Source organism: Macrobrachium rosenbergii, chromosome 1 (genome assembly GCF_040412425.1).
Source record: "Macrobrachium rosenbergii isolate ZJJX-2024 chromosome 1, ASM4041242v1, whole genome shotgun sequence".
In the NCBI taxonomy this organism is placed as follows: Eukaryota; Metazoa; Arthropoda; class Malacostraca; order Decapoda; family Palaemonidae; genus Macrobrachium; species Macrobrachium rosenbergii.
The window spans coordinates 46,519,358-46,540,515 of NC_089741.1; the positions used below are offsets into that span (position 1 = coordinate 46,519,358).

Sequence of the window (21,158 nt, forward strand, 5' to 3'; positions counted from 1 at the left end):
AACACCCTCTTACTCCCTCCAACTCTCCCTCACTCTTTCCCTCTTTTTTTCTCCCTTTACACACCCTCTCTTCTCTCTCTCTCACCCCCTCTCCTCTCACTCTCTCCCTTTCATGTTAAGATAGTTGCTTCCAATTATATTGCCCAAAATTTTTTGACATTTTATATTTCACCACTTCTCACCCCACATTCTATCAAGGCTGAACTTGATTTAGAGGGCATCGAGTGTTACTAATCATCCCAGCGACCTCGAAAACTATGGATTAAACACTTAATGTCCAGTCATTTCTGGACATTTTTATTTATATTTTCTTGACACACCTTCCTTTTCCCTATCGGGGCTGAACTTGGACATAAGGCATCGGGAATGTCACCATTCATGTCGGCGACCCGAAAACTCATGAATTAGACACTAATAATATCTGTTGCTCTCTGTTATTTTTATATGTCGCCCCTTCCCACCCCCACCCCTGTTGATGATACCTGTTCAGTACTCCTTCCAGATAGTGTAAATGTGGTACTGAATGAGGTACGATAAACTCATAGAGTTTATTCAGTTAATAAGTCTGCAGGCAGAACCAGGCCCGTTTCAGGGAAGCCCTTCCCACCTCCACCCTTTTTGGTGCCAGTGATGCCTTACCCCACAGTATTTTTTCCAGATAGTAAGTCATATGAATACCGAAATGAGGTATGATAAATTCGTAGAGGTTATTTAGTTACTAAATCTACAGGCAGACCCAGCTCCGTTTCAGGGACACCTTTTCCACCCCCACCCCCTTTGGTGCCCTTTGGCGATAGTGATGTCTTACCCACCCCCACAGTATTCTTTTTCAAAGAGGAAGTCATATGTATACCAAGTTGGTTGAAATTGCTCAATGTTTAAGAGTTATGCCAACACACACACACACATTAACTATAATCCATTTATATATATATATATATATATAGTTATATATATATATATATATATATATATATATATATATATTTTTTTTTTTTTTTTTTTTTTTACTCGGTCAATCTTTCTGATTTTATACAAAAATTAGATTTTTTTTCTACAACAAGACATAAATGATGGCTGGAATACTCTTCATTACTATCAAATTCAGAAACTATTATGTAGCCTGGATGTCACTTTAATTCCTTTTGATTAGCTTTACTTTAACTTCATCATAATGTGGGGAAGCTAAAGAAAAACATTAGAGAAGACAAGTTTTCTAATCTATTAAAAGTCCTGACAAAAACGCACACTTCGTCAACCACTAGGCTCTGGAGATTAATTATTGCTACATGTACCGTTCTTTACTGAGCTGATTTTCACATGCCTATGAAACCCTTCTGGTACTGTTTTCATTTAAATAAGTAACTTCCTATTACTTACTTTGCTTTCTTAATTTTGTATTCCCTTTTTATTCTTCAACATCTTAGAATTCTAAAACAAAATTTACATATTCAAAATCCCTATAAATATGAGGCTTCCTTTTTCTCTGATCTATGAACACTGCCCAGTTGAATTCAAGTTTCCGGATATCGTATTCAATCTAACCAGCGCCTTGAACGTCAGGGGCGTGTAACTCAAGATCACTATACACTGAACTAAAGGCTTACTAATTAATATGATATCCCATCCACGCCCAATCGACTTACTCCCTTTGGAGTGTGCCTAACTGAGAACCTTAGGAGTGATGAAATCATATTACAAATTCTAACCACCGAACAAGATTTGAATTAGTGTGTGTGTTGAAGCCTTTCTGATATATAATTTTTTTCCAGTGGGAATAAACACTCGATCATCATGCTGCCGTTGACATGCCAGCTCGCATAAACAAATAAACAAATCAATCGATATCTTTATGTTAGATCTCTAGTCGACTGCCAAGCTTAGTTCAGCACTGAATTCGGAAATGAAGTAATGTTTCTAAAATCTGAATGCCCATTTTGCAATTATTGTTCTTTTTTTTCTCAGCTAACACAAAGTGTGTTAACTGAATGGTTTTATAACTATATATTCCAAGGAACGAGTCAAAATTACAGATGTTGCAGAAGCCGTCCACATCATTCAAGAAGTCTTCTTGGTAAATCATTCTTGACAGGACGAGAAAACCTGATCGTTACACATAATACAATGAAATTTACATGAAATTTACAAACACTCTGGATATTTTGACTTAAAAAGGAAGACAAAGGCAAACAGCAATATGTAGCATAATGCTTCTTTATCGAAAATCATCGTAAGATGTCAATGCATAAGAAGTACTTTTAAGGACAAGAAAAAAAACATTACTTTTAATCCCAGTCACACATATCCCCTGTGCTTTAATTGCCTCATTAAATATTCAATAAAATCTGAAGAAACAAAGCATCCCTGAGTGAACATGGCTTTTTCCTACTGCGATCAAACAAGAAAAATAAACTGGCATTCAATACAGTAAGAGAAAAGTAATGGCGTTATTTATTAATAATTTATCAGAACAAAAAAAATTGCTAACGTAATGCTAGGAATTTAAAAAAAAATTTTGCTAACGTAATGCAAGGAATTTTCCGTATGAATAAAATAAGGAAGCTATCAAAATCCGCCCGCCATTGAAACACTGAACTAAATGCTACTGACAATTTTTTTGGAACACAATTACCGACATAAGAAATTGGCAGTATTTCAAATTAAAATTCAAACACACCTTACTGGTAGCTTACGTATATCGATCAAATAAAATGAACAATCAATTTATTACCACTAATCAGTTGATTAATTCACAAGAGAATCAGATCAACAAAGCTATCAGTGATGTTCTGACGTGTAATTAAAACAAGTAAAAACTTCACCGAAGTTTCTTCAGCGCAATCGAGTTTTCTGTACACCGTACAAACAAGGCCACCGGAAAATAGATCTATCTTCGGTGGTCTCGGTATAGTGCTGTATGGAGACGGCCCGTGAAACTTTAGCCATGCACGGTGGTGGCCGGCCAATATCGTTGCCAGATCCACGATTATGGCTTAACTTTAACTTAAATAACATAAAAACTGCTGAGGTTAGGGTGTAATCAAGTATGTTTCATGGTTGAGGTGGATGATCAACATACTACTTTGCATTCTCAGCCTTTGTAGTTTTGAAGATCTGGAGGGCAAACAGAGCAGCGAGGACGGACAGACAAAGCCGATAGAATAGTTTTCTTATAAGAAAACTAAAAAAGTGTAGAGACATCTCCAGGCAACTGACTTTTCATTACAGTTCAGCAGAAGCAACAAACCACTTTAACAATATAATTTATTAAAACCAAGAAAGGAACAAACTACAAACATGTCTGAATGAAAAAGACCATCTTCCCCCTCTTCCATTCGAAGCCGTAAGAATCCGCTTAAAGGAGAATCATGCAGTTTAAGAGACGTGATAAGCCTCCTATTCAGCCAACGTGACTAAGTGATGCTATCAGATTCTAAGCGCAGATCTCCTTAGGGATTCTTTTCCTCTTCTTCTAAAATTTCAACACGACATCATCAGCATCAGTCACAGGCAAGACCAGTGCTGCTATGAGGCCGGTATGGCATAAATTAACGAAAAAATACAAATATAAACCACAGTCTCGCTTCACTTAGTTTCAAAGAAGAAAAAGGTTCGTTAATGGCCAAGATATAAACCACATTGTTCTAAATGAAGTACTATACATTAGCCACAACTGTCGTTTAATATGGCATTCTCAATACCTTGGGAATAACTTTACACATAAAATGAATAACGTTTGTCTTCGTTATTTCCAAATACAGTACAGTATTATTTGTGAAGAGAAAAGAAGTCATGAATGTATGACTAATAAAAATTATATATAATGATACAGTATATTATATATGTGTGTGTGTGAGTATAAATATATCTAGCATGTGGTATAAATTAACACTTCACTGTAGTCCTGAGTTCTTGTCTTCCGTGGTTCCAGCCCACGAGACGACGAACTTATTATCAACTAAAAGTCTTCCTTAAGAAAATATATTATGGAAAACATATTATTTCAAAGGACATTTGAGCTTAATGCTTATATATGAATCATGGTAATGTGATAAATTTGCATTATTATTATATATAGCTTATATACATACATATATATATATATACAATACATATATATATGTGTACAATGTGATAAATTGTATATATATATATATATATATATATATATATATATATATATATATATATATATATTATACATACATATATGTATATATGGTGTGTACATATATATATATATATATATATATATATATATATATATATATATATATATATACTGTAAAGCTAGCATCACGACACTTTCAAATACCGTCACGTTATGCACAAGACTCGCCAAACTGGAGGTTATTGTTACGCACGTATTAGTATCCATTAGATTGTATAATACTACACTAGAGAAAAAATTACATAATTTAACATAAACGTCAATGCCAGAAATATTATCGCGTTCGGAGGGCGAAGCTAATTTCCTTTATGGTTATTAACTCGCAAAACAAGTTTGGCGCCACAATAAACAAAATGAAATCTTGAAACTGCAATCACACCAACGGTAATTTTCGCTCCCTTTTTTTTTTATAGACGGTTTTAATGGAAATGTTTGCCAACGCAATAACTTCCGGTTTAACAAAGCACAATTAAGGGCAGAATTACATAAAACAGTCTATAAAGATACACACGTAGCTGGGTACATATTACATACATTACGTTTTTTATACATATTCACATATGTATTTATATCTGTATCTATCTATCTATATATATAATGACATTTCTTTTTTCTTCTTCTTTCTCTCTCCTCACATATAAAGACACATATTACAATAATACATACATACATACATACGTACACGCACACACACACACACACACACATACACATATATATATATATATATATATATATATATATATATGTTTGTATTGTAATGTCTTATGAGAGGAGAGAGAGTATGCATTCATATTATGAGAGTGAGATAGAGTAGATATACATATATATATATATATATATAGAGAGAGAGAGAGAGAGAGAGAGAGAGAGAGAGAGAGAGAGAGAGAGAGAGAGAGAGAGAGAGATTTTATCCATATGTTCCTCAATCACAGGGGATAACACGTGAAGGAACAGCTTCCGAATTTTCAGCAACTCTTTTAAAGGGTGCGGTTACTGGCCCATCACCCTCTTTCCTTAACCCCCAACAGACACTGGTACCCATTCACATCTGGGAGAAATGGTACGAGCGTGCTGGCAAACGTGAGAGATGAAAATACCGCCTGGCTTAAGTGCCCGAATTAGTTGATTGCATATTGAGCGAAGAGCAGGTAGGACTGCCACAAGATTGAACCATTAATCTCCTCTATATCTCTCTATATACACTCTCCATATATACATATATACACGTTTATATAATAAATAGATATATAAATATATACTGTATAGTATACGAGTGTGTGAGTGTGTGTAACTTAATATGAGACGGCTCCAAAGAAGCACGAGAGAAAGCCACTGCTAAGTTCTTCTTCCTTAAACTTCTCCATCAGGAAGAAACACTCTCTGAAAAACAAATCCGCAAAATCGGTCTCCAAAGTCCAACAGAGAAGGCTCATCTGGGGCGCGACGAACCCCACCCCAAAAATCACTTGGGCCCCTCATCTCTATCCTAAAACCACTTTCGCCTCATGGATATCAAGGACCTTCCTTTCCAACGCCTCTTCCCCATTTTCTAATCAACACTTCCTCCTTCTCCTCCTCCTTGCTAAAACTTCCAAATTTTACACATTCCCCACCACTCGTCTTCCGATCTCTCGACATGACCAAACCTCCTAAAAACATTAGTACCACATCGTCGTAATGTCTACATTTCTCACCCATTCACCATTTTCTAATTAGCGCTTCCTAGAACTCCCTCCTAAAACTTCCAAATTTTACATATTCCCCACCACTCGTCTTCCAATCTCTCGACATGACCAAACCCCCTAAAAACATTAGTACCACATCGTCGTAATGTCTACATTTCTCACCCATTCAACAGTTCTAACTCTTCGTTCACCAGGCAAACAATCTCAAAAACTTGCACTCTTTGTTCTCATACGATTCAATATCTACAATCCACTTGTAAAAGATGTCTCAACAAACCTGCCACACTGTATCCCATGTTCAGCTTCCACACAACTAAATAAACGAATAACTAAATACACGCAGGGCCTCACTACATAAGTAATGCACAAACTGTTTACCAAACCTTAGGCCTACATACTTCTCGTCAACTGCCTAAACCATGAACCAGCTGAAAAACAAGCCATAAAAGAAAGCAACCACACATGAGGTTTTATGTACTATAAATTACCTAACCGTTGCAGAGAGAGAGAGAGAGAGAGAGAGAGAGAGAGAGAGAGAGAGAGAGAGAGAGAGAGAGAGAGAGAGAGAGCTCACGATACCCATAAATATTTTGTTTCCATCCTGCGACCCATCAAAACAGCATTAATTAAAACGCTCTGTGCTCATCGTGACAGTCGGGACTAATTGGGTATTGTTTTTTTAACCTGTTTTGTCAGCGATCATCAATTATTAATGCAGTTCATGGTAAAAAGTACGTAATTAAAATACCACCGCCCGTTGTATTTAGAATCAATTTCAATAACCTAACTGTCGGTTCAAACAGGTCGTCAATACTGTGGAATTCCTTGAGCGATATTGATAAACATCGGGCGAGGTTTGGGGCTATTTTCGTGCTAAAATAAGTCTTCAAGACATCATTCCCCAATTACTAATTTAGTCAAATGAGAACATCATACAACAGAAATGACTCTGCGTAATGCAAACTAAGCCACCTGTCTACGCAAAAAATCCACGTTAGTTTACCTACAAACAAGTGACATGCAGGGATAGGAGTAGTGCTGGGCCAGGCGTTGCACTTAACGACAGAGAGAAAACCTTCACGCACCCACATGCAACTACCGCCGAGGCAACACTGGTGGTGGAGGTCTCTCATGCCAGTGATGACATCGTTCCTTTGGGCTCGCCCTACCCCACCCCCCCCCCACCATCCTCCCCTAATCCCCCACATCAGCCCCTACCACCCATCCCCACCCCGGGGAAAGGGGTGAAGGGCCACCCCGCCCTCTAACCCAATCCGAAAACACACACACACGCACGAGCTTAAAGAAAACGGAGTTAGAAGCCAAGAGGTGGAATATATACAATATAAACACTTGATTTCCAGGGTATGGAAAGGTGCTGCTTGCAAATGCGGCCCCAGTTTAAACACGAGATAAGCCCGTGAATTTTTAAAGACTTCGGCTTGCTTGCTGCTGGCCGCGGTCAAAATTAAAACGAACGTTGTTCCAGTTTGCATTTCAGTGTCTGGTGATGTAATCTTACTATTTTAAGTTCTGTAAACTGGTTCGAAGTTAACTTTCCTCCCAAAAAAAAAAAAAAAGACTGGCCTGTCTAATTGCCTCATTAACTGAATACGTTGTTTCTCTCTTAAAATCTTGAAGAGAGAGAGAGAGAGAGAGAGAGAGAGAGAGAGAGAGAGAGAGAGAGAGAGAGAGAGAGAGTTCGGGCGATCCAGTCCAGTTGGAGCGGGAAACAAATGAAATGAAAATACTTGAAATTTTGCGAAGCAACTAATAAAAAGGGGGGAAAAAAAGAGCTGATGATTTTCTCCACCTGGGGAATGGGGGTGAGGATTACCTTGTCAATTAGTTATTCATAATTTTTATAACTATGATATAGAGGCATATATCCATACGGTATTTTGAAAGAGCACTGGTCAGCCACATAAGTTGTGGTTCAGCTCTCCACTCTCTCCTCCGTTCCCACTGCGACCCACAAAAGTTCATAGACCAGAGTCTAAATTCTCTGCATAGGTCAACAGGTGCAATAAGGGCGTAAGGGAACACGCCGAAATCGATCCTGTCTCGTCCCACGGAAAGAAGAGGCGAAGGATGTCACGACTGCCCGTCTTAAGAAGGATGGTTGCTCGTTGTTTCAACATAACTGCACCTCATATCAGCAGTTTGATATATCATCGAAAGGGATTAAGGTGAGCTAAAATCACTCATGATTTCTTCATATAATTAAAATATTTACCTCTTTCCATGATTTGCCTTACAGAGAAGTCTGTATTAATTGCTGACACAACTTAGTTCCAAACAATGGCCTGATAACAATTTCCTTTTTCCCCTATTTTGTTTTACTTTACAATATAAAAAAAATTCTGAGCGCTAACGGCAGCTATGTGAATACTTATACTTATTTGCAGAGCTTAAATTCTTACACCATGGTAGAAAATATATCCGTTCATAAATTTGCTACCTTTCAGAGTAAAAAAAATACGACCATATGGCTTACTGGGATACAATACTATCATGTTCAGTTCTTTAATCATGAAGTAAATTTTATTTTTTTTATCTAATATACATGTAGACACACTTGATAGCATACTCAAATTTCAATAAGATCGGGAGATGAGTATCTCGATACAACAGACGAACAAATAAATAATTACTTTTGTAAAACACATTTCCCATTTCTCTGCTGCTGAGGTTGAAGTTCAATGTTTTCATTGATTTATCGACTGCATGAATGTTGTCTGACGTCACAACCGCCAGGGTTGAATGCGCTGAGTGATACGGTGTTGCCTTGAATACCCAGCATAACAAAATATCCACGGGATGCCTATATATATATATATATATATATATATATATATATATATATATATATATATGTATGTATGTATGTATGTATATATATGTATATATAAAGATGTATATATATACACACAAAACAAAGCCACTCCAACAACTCTAAAAAAACATAACAGACACCTCACACATCTCTGACTGTCAACTCCAACTGCGCAACGTCTCTCGTTGCTGGGAGAAAGGGTTGCTGGTGACTGGTACAGTACATGTACATACGCTACTGGGTCTAAGCGCTGACAGGCAGGGCAGCTTGATCGAGACTACAAAGTCTACCCCAAAGCCAAATCAAAGTCCTCAAAAGAAGGCATCGTGCTACCCCATACAAATGGGAAAAAGAACGTTAAAAGATAAATATATATATATATATATATACATATTATATTAATATATATATATTATATATATATATATATATATATATATATATATATATATATATATATATATATATATATATATATATATATATATATATATATATATATATTATATATACACATATATAACCTGAGTGACGTTTGGCAGCAGGATTCAGCCTTCCGATCTCTCACCAGATCTTTAGGGGATGAAGTTGTGAGCCCCACGCCGTTATTTCTTGACCCCAGCAGACGCTCGTATCCACATACTCGCGTGTATTCACTATATACTAAACGTAAATGTTTAAAGATTTACAATGAATTCGTAAATCTACCTGCGAATGACAGCCATATTGTATGGTGAATAAATAATAATAATAATAATAATAATAATAATAATAATAATAATAATAATAATAATAATAATAATTAAAACTTAGGCACTTATTTAGATATGGATGGTTCTCTGAGAACAGAATTTATGGAAAGACTAAAAAAGGCTCATCAGGCTATGGGAATGCCTAAAAATATTTGGAATATTAGCAATTTTTTTGTGCATACAAAAATTAAATTTATAATGTTACGGTTAAGAGTATTTTGATTTATGGGCATGAGTCATGGTACAGTACAGTGACTTCGGACGATAAAGTCTTAGCATTTGAAAACAAGGCGCTCAGAAGAATACTGAGAATGAATTGGAAGGATAGGATACCAAACAGCAGAATTAGAGAAGTAACGGCGGTGCAACCGGTCGATGAGTATGTTAAGTTCCCACGCTGGAAGTGGCTGGGCCATGTGTACAGAAAACAGGGAATAAACCAAGATACACAAGGGTGGGTTGCCCTTGGTAGAAGTGGTAGAGGTAGGCCAAAGGAAACGTGGTTGAGGACAATGAGGCGGGAAGCAGGAGATGAGTGTTGGGAAGATCTTGAGGAGTTAGCCCAGAGCAGAATGTGGTGGCGTGAGTTCGAGGCCCTATGCATCCCTGTGGGTGCAACAGAAAATGATTGATTGATTGAACACACACACACACACACACACACATAATAATACTAACATAATTAGACTCCAACACTTAAAATTAAATTAATAAAATCTATGTTCGTTCATTCATTACCTCCAAGTCCTATTTACCGAAAAAAAAGAAGCTATATTGTAAGTAACCAGCAGTCTTTACAATATAAAACTGTTGACTATACAACTATTCATGATTGTAATGCAATAGATTCGCTAAAATATATACATTAGTTAATTACTAAAGAGTAGATATTGAGTTTTAAATTCCAAATGATTTACTATGCACCATAATCATTATTATGGCAAAGGGGATCGGGAATAATTATTTTTCTGTAATGTAGGCTGCATAGACCTATAAAATACACACGCGTAAACACACATACACACACATATATAAAATGTATATATACAGTATATTTATATATATTGATGTATATATACACAGTATATTTATATACACATATATATGTGTATAGATATGTATATGTATATATATATATATATATATATATATATATATATATATATATATATATAATATATTAGTATATTTACATACATATAAAATATATATATACATATATAAATATATAGTAAATTATATATATAATAGTGTATATTATATATATATATATATATATATATATATATATATATATATATATATATATATATATATATATAATATATATATATAAAGTAGTTCATGATCATATTCTAGCATCCCAAACCTGTTCAGTGGAAAACAATACAGGTACCTACACCCGGCTTCTCAACTTTCAAAAGAAAACACCTCTACACAAAAGTAAATCAGTCCAACTATTCAGACTGAACTACCAAGCAAAAAAATTAAACAATTCGGTATCAAAGTCTACGATCATAACCAAACCTAATTCACTTCCGAACTCTAATTAATTATTCACTTTGTCACCAATCCCCTTCGTCATATCCTCTCAAGGGGGATCAGATTGCTCAGTTAGAACTCGGCGTCAGGTGGCCTGGAAGTCACGTCATATTCCACCCGGAGCATCATGGCGTGACGGTCATTCCAGTTCAAAAATATTCCAGATAATTAAGGAGTAGTGGATGTCGGGGCTTTCATGTCTTGAGTGTAATGGTATTGACTTATGCTTATATGTATATCCATATATACATACATATATATAATAATATATATTCAAACATATATAATATATATATATATATATATATATAGAGAGAGAGAGAGAGAGAGAGAGAGAGAGAGAGAGAGGAGGAGCGTCAGTCACAATTGACATAAACAGCAAAACTTGAAAATATTCGAGTTTTAACTAACAAAAAATGAATGTTTACATAATAAACACATTTTTAATTATTATTATTTTAGCCGTACAAAAATAGAAGATCGAGAATCTTCTGAAGTGTAAGACATACAATGATTGGAGAGACACATAAAGTAGACATGAACAATGTGCAAAATACAATGAAAAAAAAAAGCGCATAATGCGCAAAACTTTTATTACTTAAAAATTTAGCTATAAAGCGTTTTGTTTTTTTTTAATCCACAAAACTACAAAAGCATGTAACCGTAATAAAACCCGAAATAATTTTGCTACCATATGTTTTCAAATGAATAAAAGCTGTTACAATGTTTATAGTTAGAATGAAGAGTTTAGGCCAACGGCCAAGCACTGGGACCTATGAGGTCATTCAGCTCTGTTAAGGAATTTGGAGAGTAGGTGAAAGGGTAACAGGAAAACCGTTGCTGCACTTTGAAACAATTGTTAGAGAGGGTGGATAGCAAGACGGAAGAAAGATAATATGAATGGAGGTACAGTAAAAGAACGATAGGGTTGCAGCTAGCTGAGTGGACAGTAAAGAACTTTGGGGTAATGCCTACAGTGCACCCAGTGAGGTGCACTGACGGCACTACTCTCCTACAAGGACAAACGTTTATAGCACACAGAAAAGAAGGGAGAGATTTTATCCCAAAATAATATTTTGATCTACTGATTTTCTCTATAAAAATGAATAAAATCGGTCTTAAAATGAATACAGATTTACAGAAAGGCAGATGCTACTAAAGTATGATATCTACCATCCATTTTCTACATTTGACTCCTGAGGGGCTAATACTAAACACGGCGAAACAGTGTAGGTGGGCCACTGTTTCGCCGTGTTTAGTACTAGCCCTGGGGGATTACAAATAGTTTTGTATATAGTTTGAGGAAGTATTTGCCATAGGCCTTAAATGAGTTGTTTGGTAGATAGCATTCAAATTTTTGGTAGGTCGCGAATAGCTCGGTAGATAGCATACTATAGTAGCACCGAAAAGCATTACTGGAATCACATAAAAAAATATTTTTGTTAACCTGATTATCCCATAGAAAGCCATTAATGGAACATAAACAAAAATATTACCTGGTTATTCCCTCTAACAAGTCCATAAATCCCTCTCCATTCCCCAACACCCCCACACCACCACCTCTAGCCAAAACACGGTCTCCCACTAACAAGTCAATAAATCCCACTCCCTTCCCCAACAAGTCCATAAATCCCACTCCCTTCCCCAAAACCCCGGCCCCACCACCTCTAGCCAAAACACGGTCTCCCACTAACAAGTCCATAAATCCCACTCCCTTCCCAACACTCCCACCCCACCACCTCTAGCCAAAACACGGTCTCCCACTAACAAGTCCATAAATCCCACTCCCTTCCCCAACACCCCCACCCCACCACCTCTAGCCAAAAACAGTCTCCCAATAACAAGTCCATAAATCCCACTCCCTTCCCAACACCCAGCCCCCACCACTCCTAGCCAAACACGGTCTCCCGCCACCAAGTCCATAAATCCCACTCCCTTCCCCAACACCCCCACCTGTAACCAAAACACGGTCTCCTACTAACAAGTCCATAAATCCTGCTCCTTCCCAACACCCACCCCAACCACCTCTAACCAAAACTCCCCCTAAAGTCCATGTAAATCCCACTCCCTTCCTGGCAACACCCCACCCCACCACCTCTAGCCAAAATACGGTCTCCCACTAACAAGCCCATAAATCCCACTCCCAGGTCTCCCAGTTTACCCCCAACAAACAAAATGCGTCGCGCAGGAAGGTATCCACAAGAAGCAACCCTTCTCATTTTACCTGGGCGCAGAGAACCTTCAAACGAAACATTGAGACTAACCAAGCAACAGAAACAGCGCGTGAGGGATTACATCCATCCCTTTGAAGGCCGCTTAATCCGGCTTAAGGACAGTCCATCAGGGTATTAATCTCAAACGCACATTAATTTGGCTTGCATTCTGAGTCCTTAAAGGGTATATAGTGGTGTTCCTTCCCAATAATCAACGGTCTAATGAGTCCTATTTTCTGATGATAGATATTTACATGGTTCACTTCACGCTTTCGGGGAAACAGGAGAACCAATTATACACATATACATTGATACACACACACACACACACACACACACACACACACACACACACACACATATATATATATATATATATATATATATATATATATATATATATATATATATATATATATATATATATATATATATATATTATATATATATTACCAGGTAAGTTGAAAGTTATACATACATATATATGTACATATATATGTATATGTATGTATATATATATATATATATATATATATATATATATATATATATATATATATATATATATATATCCAATGCAGCACAAAGGAAGCGCGTGCTTGAGAATATCACTAAATCCAGTGTGAACTTGAAAATGTAGAATTAACTACACGAAAGTACTTATCCAAAGTCCCAGTTTCCACTCACCTTCAGAAGGGGATCTAGTGATTGAGATATATAATATATATATATATATATATATATATATATATATATATATATATATATATATATATATATATATATATATATATATAATACCTGAGAGGTTTGAACGTAAATGGGAAAAGCTGCACATGACACGCGTGAACTTACAAAAAAAGCTTACAACAGAACTAACATAAGTAATGAGAAGGGTCTGGACGATGAATGGTATTAAAGTTTAGTTGCTAAGACCCATTAGAAGAATTTCTGATCCAAGCGAAGATGATGGATCATGATGGCAAGCTAAAATAAAGGTAAACGGGACAGTGTGCACGTGTGCGAAGAGAAATTCGACGTGTACTGATGAGACGTCTGTAGAGGAGCATGAAGCGGTTAATTTCACTGAAGTTCCCAATCCACGTTTCAGTCGTAGATAACGAATGGCACAATGACCAGTGGTGTTTTTAAACCCTTCTAATAAGAGAAAGTAGCGTTTCAAAAAATATATATATAAAGATATATATACATACATACATTATACATATATATATAAAGATACATACATCCATAGATAAATACATATATATATATATATATATATATATATATATATATATATATATGTATATATGCATGTATGTATATCCAACACATCACCACAGGAGAAAAAGTAAGAGACTGGCCGGAGGTCCTTACTGATTTCGACTTTATTTCCAAGTCATTAACAAAGGGGTCCTTAGTTAATTATTTGGATTAATTAATATATATATATATATATATATATATATATATATATATATATATTAAATATATTCATTAAGGTAATTAAAAACATTATTATACATCATGGACAAAGGCACTTATCTATGCCCCACTCGGGCAAGGGGAGACTGACAGAGAAAGCAGATCAGAGGAAAGGAGGATGCACGCTAAACTGGACAGAGATAAATATCTAATAAACAGGTAAACATGAAGAAACGAAGACATGGAATAACCAAACAAAGAGACGCATGCACATGCAAACAGACAAGATCAGAAAAATGTCAACCCAAGCGGCAGACGAAACAGACGGACGGTTAAACAAACTGACAGATATTCACAAAAAACTCAAAATTTATCAAGAATGGGTACTTAATATTGCAGACATATTCACATAAGAACAGACATGAAAACAAAATGTGACATATACACAGATGCACAATTACGAAAATAATATGGTAACAAATATAAAGAATTGAATTAAACTGAATATAGAATTTAGGCCAAAGGCCAAGCACTGGTACCTATGAGATTATTCAGCGATGCAACGGAAATTGACAGTAAGAATGTTTGAAAGGCGTAACAGGGGGAAAACCTTGCATTGCACTGTGAATCAATTGTTAGGAGAGGGTGGAAAGTAAGATGGAAGAAAGAGAACATGAAAGGAGGTACAGTAAAAGGAACGAAAGGGGTTGCAGCTAGGGGCCGAAGGCACGCTGCAAAGAACCTTAAATAGTGCCTACAGTGCACCGCATGACAAATGTAAAGAGGTGTGGAAGCTCAGTTGGTTTCGCCTGGACTTCAAAGTATGGTAGCCCCAACTTCAAAAACCCCCTGTTCATCGCTTGACAAATTCCACTGGCAAACACAACCTTACCATCCCTGTAAGTTAGGGATGGTGCGTCTGAGGGCTCCCATAGGTCTACCTGATTAGCAGCTAGCAGCCACTGCCTGGTTCCCCCAGGTCCTACCTGGGTGAAGGGGAGGATATGAGCAGACTGCGCAATAGTCTGCACTCTGACTGCTTCTCATGGGTGACCTTTGAACCTTTAAACAACCAACAAAAATGGAAAGAAAACTTACACACTACAGAGAAGGGACAGAAAAAAATATGCAGAAACAAATAAGCAGATACAGACAATAAGAAGAAAATACAGTCCGTTGACAGAGGACAACACTGACATAAATGATTAGACAGAGACAGGAGAAGAAAATACAGTCTCTTGACAGAGGACAACACTGAAATAAAAAGTAGACAGAGACAGAAATACGATGAAAACAGACTCTGTTGACAGAGGAAATAGACGGCTCTATGAAATCGGAAGCACCGGTACGGACAACAGGCGAGTGACGCGTCATCACAAAAGCGACGATAAATAAATAAATCTCTCACAAAAGGCCGAATTACGCATGACCATTAACATATTAAACGACCGGATTAATTCCCCCCTCCCCTTTCCCCCTTCTCTCCTTTCCCACCTCCCGCTATAGGTGAAAGAGAGAGAGAGAGAGAGAGAGAGAGAGAGAGAGAGAGAGAGAGAGAGAGAGAGATGGGTTAATATGAAACCGCATAAAACAATGAAAGAGATATGGAAAAACTGAGATACAATTCTTAATAAACCAGAATATTGACGGAGAGAGAGAGAGAGAGAGAGAGAGAGAGAGAGAGAGAGAGAGAGAGAGAGAGGTGGGTTAATATGAAACGGCATAAAACAATGAAAGAGATATGGAGAAACGGAGATGCAATTCTTGATAAACCAGAATATCGCGGACGAGAGAGAGAGAGAGAGAGAGAGAGAGCTGGGTTAATATGAAACGGCATAAGACAATGAAAGAGATATGGAGAGGTGTAATTCTTGAGAGAGAGAGAGAGAGAGAGAGAGAGAGAGAGAGAGAGAGAGAGAGAGTTTCCAGGGACTCGGAGCATAAATGCAATAAAAAATACCAGATGAAAAGTTGATGCATTACGAACAGCAGACAATTATGCGTTAAGAAAAAAAATCTTCAATTTAATTGGTAATGGCAAGTCATTAGCGCGTGGAGGAGAAAAAAAAAAGTAACTCGCATCCATTAAGCTAACCTTTATCTATTATAATCACTGACCCGTTACTTTTCAAGCGAACTCCTATGCTAATATTATCAGACTATAATAATAATAATAATAATAATAATAATAATAATAATAATAATAATAATAATAACAATAACTTCTTATTTCTATTGTTATTAATATATACATCCATATATATATATATATATATATATATATATATATATATATATATATATATATATAATGTGTGTGTGTGTATGTATAGTGAACTCCTTTTATTTTTAACGTTTATCTATGAATATAATGTTTAGTTTTAAGTGTTTACTTCACAATGGGCTGTTGTCACAGCATATCATCACAAAATATTTTGGTATTAGACATTAATGTTCGCAAAATATATTTTATAGCCTTATTAATACATACGTGTGTGTGTGTGTGTGTGTGTGTAGTGAAGGAAATGAAGGTTTATCTTGTTCATTATTCATCATTATTAAACGAAGGAAATGTTCTCCATCTGAATGCCTCTAACACAGAAGATACCTGTTTGATTCATATTTACTTTCCTTAACATGACTTGCACCAACGCAGGTAGTATATATACATATCAATATCATAACGCTAAGTCAACTGACGAGATAAAGATCAATTTCAACTCTTATCTATAGATCACATTATCCAAGACCTGTCGTCAGTCCATAATTAATGTCAAATTGATTAACTGACCGATGTATTCTGACGGCATAACGCCATAACGACGAATTGGAGGATTCATGACAGCAGCGATCTGTATGAAGCTATTTACGTAATACGACATAAAGCTGTTGCGTAACTGAATACATCTCAGTAACAGAAAAGCATATACGTAAGCCTCAAAATGACATGATGAGTTATCAGTAAGCATAAAGGAAGAAACTGCACTGACTGGCGTGAAATACATTTATAGAAAAATTATATTCATAGATAACCTTTTGCAGGTGAGGCCAGTGAAATACATTCTCATTAACAGGTTTATATCAATAGGGGTAGACTTTAACAGAGGATGAACTCCAAAGGAAAACGATTCGAGATATCACGATATAAAGTCAAGAGAAAACTTTCTATCTTTGGTAGAGGATGATATCAAACGGGAAAATCCTTCACCGGAGGATATCAAACTTGAAAATCCTTCACTAGAGGATATTAAAGGAGAAAAAAACCTTCATTTGAGGATATCAAAGGGGGAAAACCTTCACTAGAGGATATCAGATGGGAAAAACTTCACTAGAGGATATCAAATGGTTAGAACCTTCACTGGGGGATATCGAATGGGAAAAACCTTCACTAGAGGACATCAAATGGTTAAAGCCTTCACTAGGGGATATCAAATAGGGAAAAACTTTACTAGAGGGTATCAAACAGGGGAAAACCTTCACTAGAGGATATCAAATGGTTAAAACCTTCACTGGGGATATCAAATGGTTAAAACCTTCATTGGGAATATCAGATGGTTAAAACCTTCACTGGGGATATCAAATGGTTAAAACCTTCACTGGGGATATCAAATGGTTAAAACCTTCACTGGGGATATCAAATGGTTAAAACCTTCACTGGGGATATCAAATGGTTAAAACCTTCATTGGGAATATCAGATGGTTAAAACCTTCACTGGGGATATCAAATGGTTAAAACCTTCACTGGGGATATCAAATGGTTAAAACCTTCACTGGGGATATCAAATGGTTAAAACCTTCACTGGGGATATCAAATGGTTAAAACCTTCACTGGGGATATCAAATGGTTAAAACCTTCACTGGGGATATCAAATGGTTAAAACCTTCACTGGGGATATCAAATGGTTAAAACCTTCACTGGGGATATCAAATGGTTAAAACCTTCACTGGGAGATATCAAATGGTTAAAACCTTCACTGGGGGATATCAAATGGTTGAAACCTTCACTGGGGATATCAAATGGTTAAAACCTTCACTGGGGATATCAAATGGTTAAAACCTTCACTGGGGAATATCAAACGGGAAAAACCCTCAACATAGAATGACATCAAAGGGAATGGAACTTAACAGAAAATGATCTTAATCAGATTCTATCAACAGGCTAAGACCTTCATCAAAGGAAGCTGCTGAAGGGAAGCCGTCCTTGAAAAAATGACGCTAGATATAAAAATATATGAACAGAGTCATGCGCAAAAAGGAGAAGAAGCTTCAACATACGACGATATAATTTACACTCGAGTTTCAGGCAACATCCTACTATAAATTGGTCAACTGCTGGTACTGTTTCCCAAGGAGATCTCTTTCCTCCTGACGGCGACGTAAAACCCCAATATTTTATATGTTAACCTGCTCCCGGACCCAAACATTCAACAGGTGGTGCGGAAAAGACGAATCATCATCATCAAGTATAAATAGCCCCGAGGATCATAAAACGATTTAGTTCAGTAATCTGAGCCAATAAAAAGTTGGCTGTTGAATGAATGAATGAATGAATGAATGAATGACCTTCATCGATCATTACTGCTCACGGTCTGCGTGCAACTTGGTTGGCACAGCGGAATCGAATAGTTGTAAGTGTCCATATACCAAATCAACGGCCATCACGCAAAAACTCTGGATTACGACACTAACCATGATCTCTGAAGATTGGTATGTGAAAGCACGCCTAAATTATTTGTATTTTATACAATTAAGGTTGTCAAGCCAAGCAATGGAACCTTTTCGGCCATTCAACACTTACTACAACGAAAAGAGGCAGTTAGTAGGGTTGGACAGCAACGTAAACAGATCCTGTAAATAAGGGAGTTGAAGTACAAGGATCTAAATGTGGAACCAAGAGAAACCCCCCCAAGGTTGTACGAAGAAGTAATAGTTAGAGAGGCTGGACAACAAGACTGAAGACAGGAAGCGGAAAAGGAGGTAAAGTAAAAGAATAAGAAGTGGGTGCAGCTAGGAGCCGAAGGAACGCCACAAACGCCCTTTAGTAACGCCTACAGTGCACCACGTGAGGTGCACTGGTGGCATTAGCTCCCTACTGAGTGCGCTGGGAATGACTTACCACTAGACGAAAAATACGTATAACCAGTTAGCCAGGGTATTTCACAGAGGCAAAACTTCTTAAGTTATTGATATATCTCAGGCTTCATTATACCCCTATAGGTCAGGTCAGGTTACGGGATATAGAGCTCTGATAACCGCCTCGAATATTTATAACCATTATGTTTCAATCGAACTGGTCAAGACAGAACAATGGTCTTAACGAAGTCTGTGACTTCCGACAGAAATAAAGACCGAACACTTGATAACACATGACAAAACGTCGCCTGCCCCCTTTTTCTATACTCGATTTGACAAATTTTATTTCAGTCACCATCATTTAAAAACTTCTTAATTATATACGGATAATATGATATATGATAATTAACAAGGCTGACTGTGATTTTAGAACAAAAAACACCTTATTATAATAAATATGAAATCAAATCAGTGTTCTCGAAAAAACCTTCATCATTCTCTCTCTCTCTCTCTCTCTCTCTCTCTCTCTCTCTCTCTCTCTCTCTCTCTCTCTCTCTCTCTCTCTCTCTGCGTAAACAGCTAATGATAACGGACTTCAAAAGAACTTTCAACCTCGTTTATTTTCCTTATACTTTATTATGTCCTTTCCTCCTGGGTGCTGAAATTAGATCTTCAGTAGCTATAAAACTCCTTAATTAGAAAAGGTTTTTTTACCAGGAGAAATTCGGTTTCTGTAACTTTAATGTTCCCATTCATTCGCTATATTCCCTTCTTTCTCCATTTACAAAATTAAAAGGATTTTCTCCGCACCCTTTTCCAATAATTCGTAAACGTAAAAAATGTAAAATCAACGTCTTAACTAATCTAAAAAAAAAAAACAGCTAAATATAGTATCTTTCTCTTGATCTGACGCAGGGAAAACTTAATATTTTAACTGCATTAGTAAAAATTCGAATTATTATACTGATTCATAAAATGAAAAAACAAGTAAAAAATGCGCCGAAGTTTCTTTGGCGCAATCGAGTTTTCTGTACGGCCGCTAAAGCATATAATAAGAGCCACCGAAAACAGATCTATCTTTCGGTGGTCTCGGTATAATGCTGTATGATCAGCGGCCCATAAAACTTTACACACGGCACGGTGGTGGCCTATCCTATATCGTTATCAGAGGCAAAATTATGGCTAAATTTAACCTTAAATAAAATAAAAACTACTGAGGCTAGAGGGCTGCATTTTGGTGTTTGATGACTGGAGGGTGGATGGTCAACAATTTGCAGCCCTCTAGCCTCAGTAGCTTTTAAGATCTGAAGGTGGACAGAAAAAGTGCGGACGGACAGACAAAGCCGGCACAATAGTTTTCTTTTTTACAGAAAACTGAAAATGAACCCCACCTAGTGACACTATGACACTAGTACTTTCAGTGTTAACTTGAAGACAGGGATGATTAATTCACTG

General features: G+C 36.6%; 1 protein-coding gene across 4 annotated transcripts in view; it reads right to left on the reverse strand.

The window, feature by feature from the left end:
* Positions 1-21,158, reverse strand: part of LOC136832218 (uncharacterized) — a 417,668-nt gene that overhangs the window by 383,520 nt on the left and 12,990 nt on the right. The window contains exon 1 of one of the 4 annotated variants that reach the window (XM_067093090.1): positions 6,863-6,983. The exons of 1 other annotated variant lie outside the window; for it this stretch is intronic. The gene's annotated coding sequence lies outside the window, so the exon portion shown is untranslated. Of the gene's footprint in view, positions 1-6,862; positions 6,984-21,158 lie in introns of those variants that run through there. 2 more of the 4 variants (XM_067093168.1, XM_067093296.1) reach the window with 2 other exon arrangements.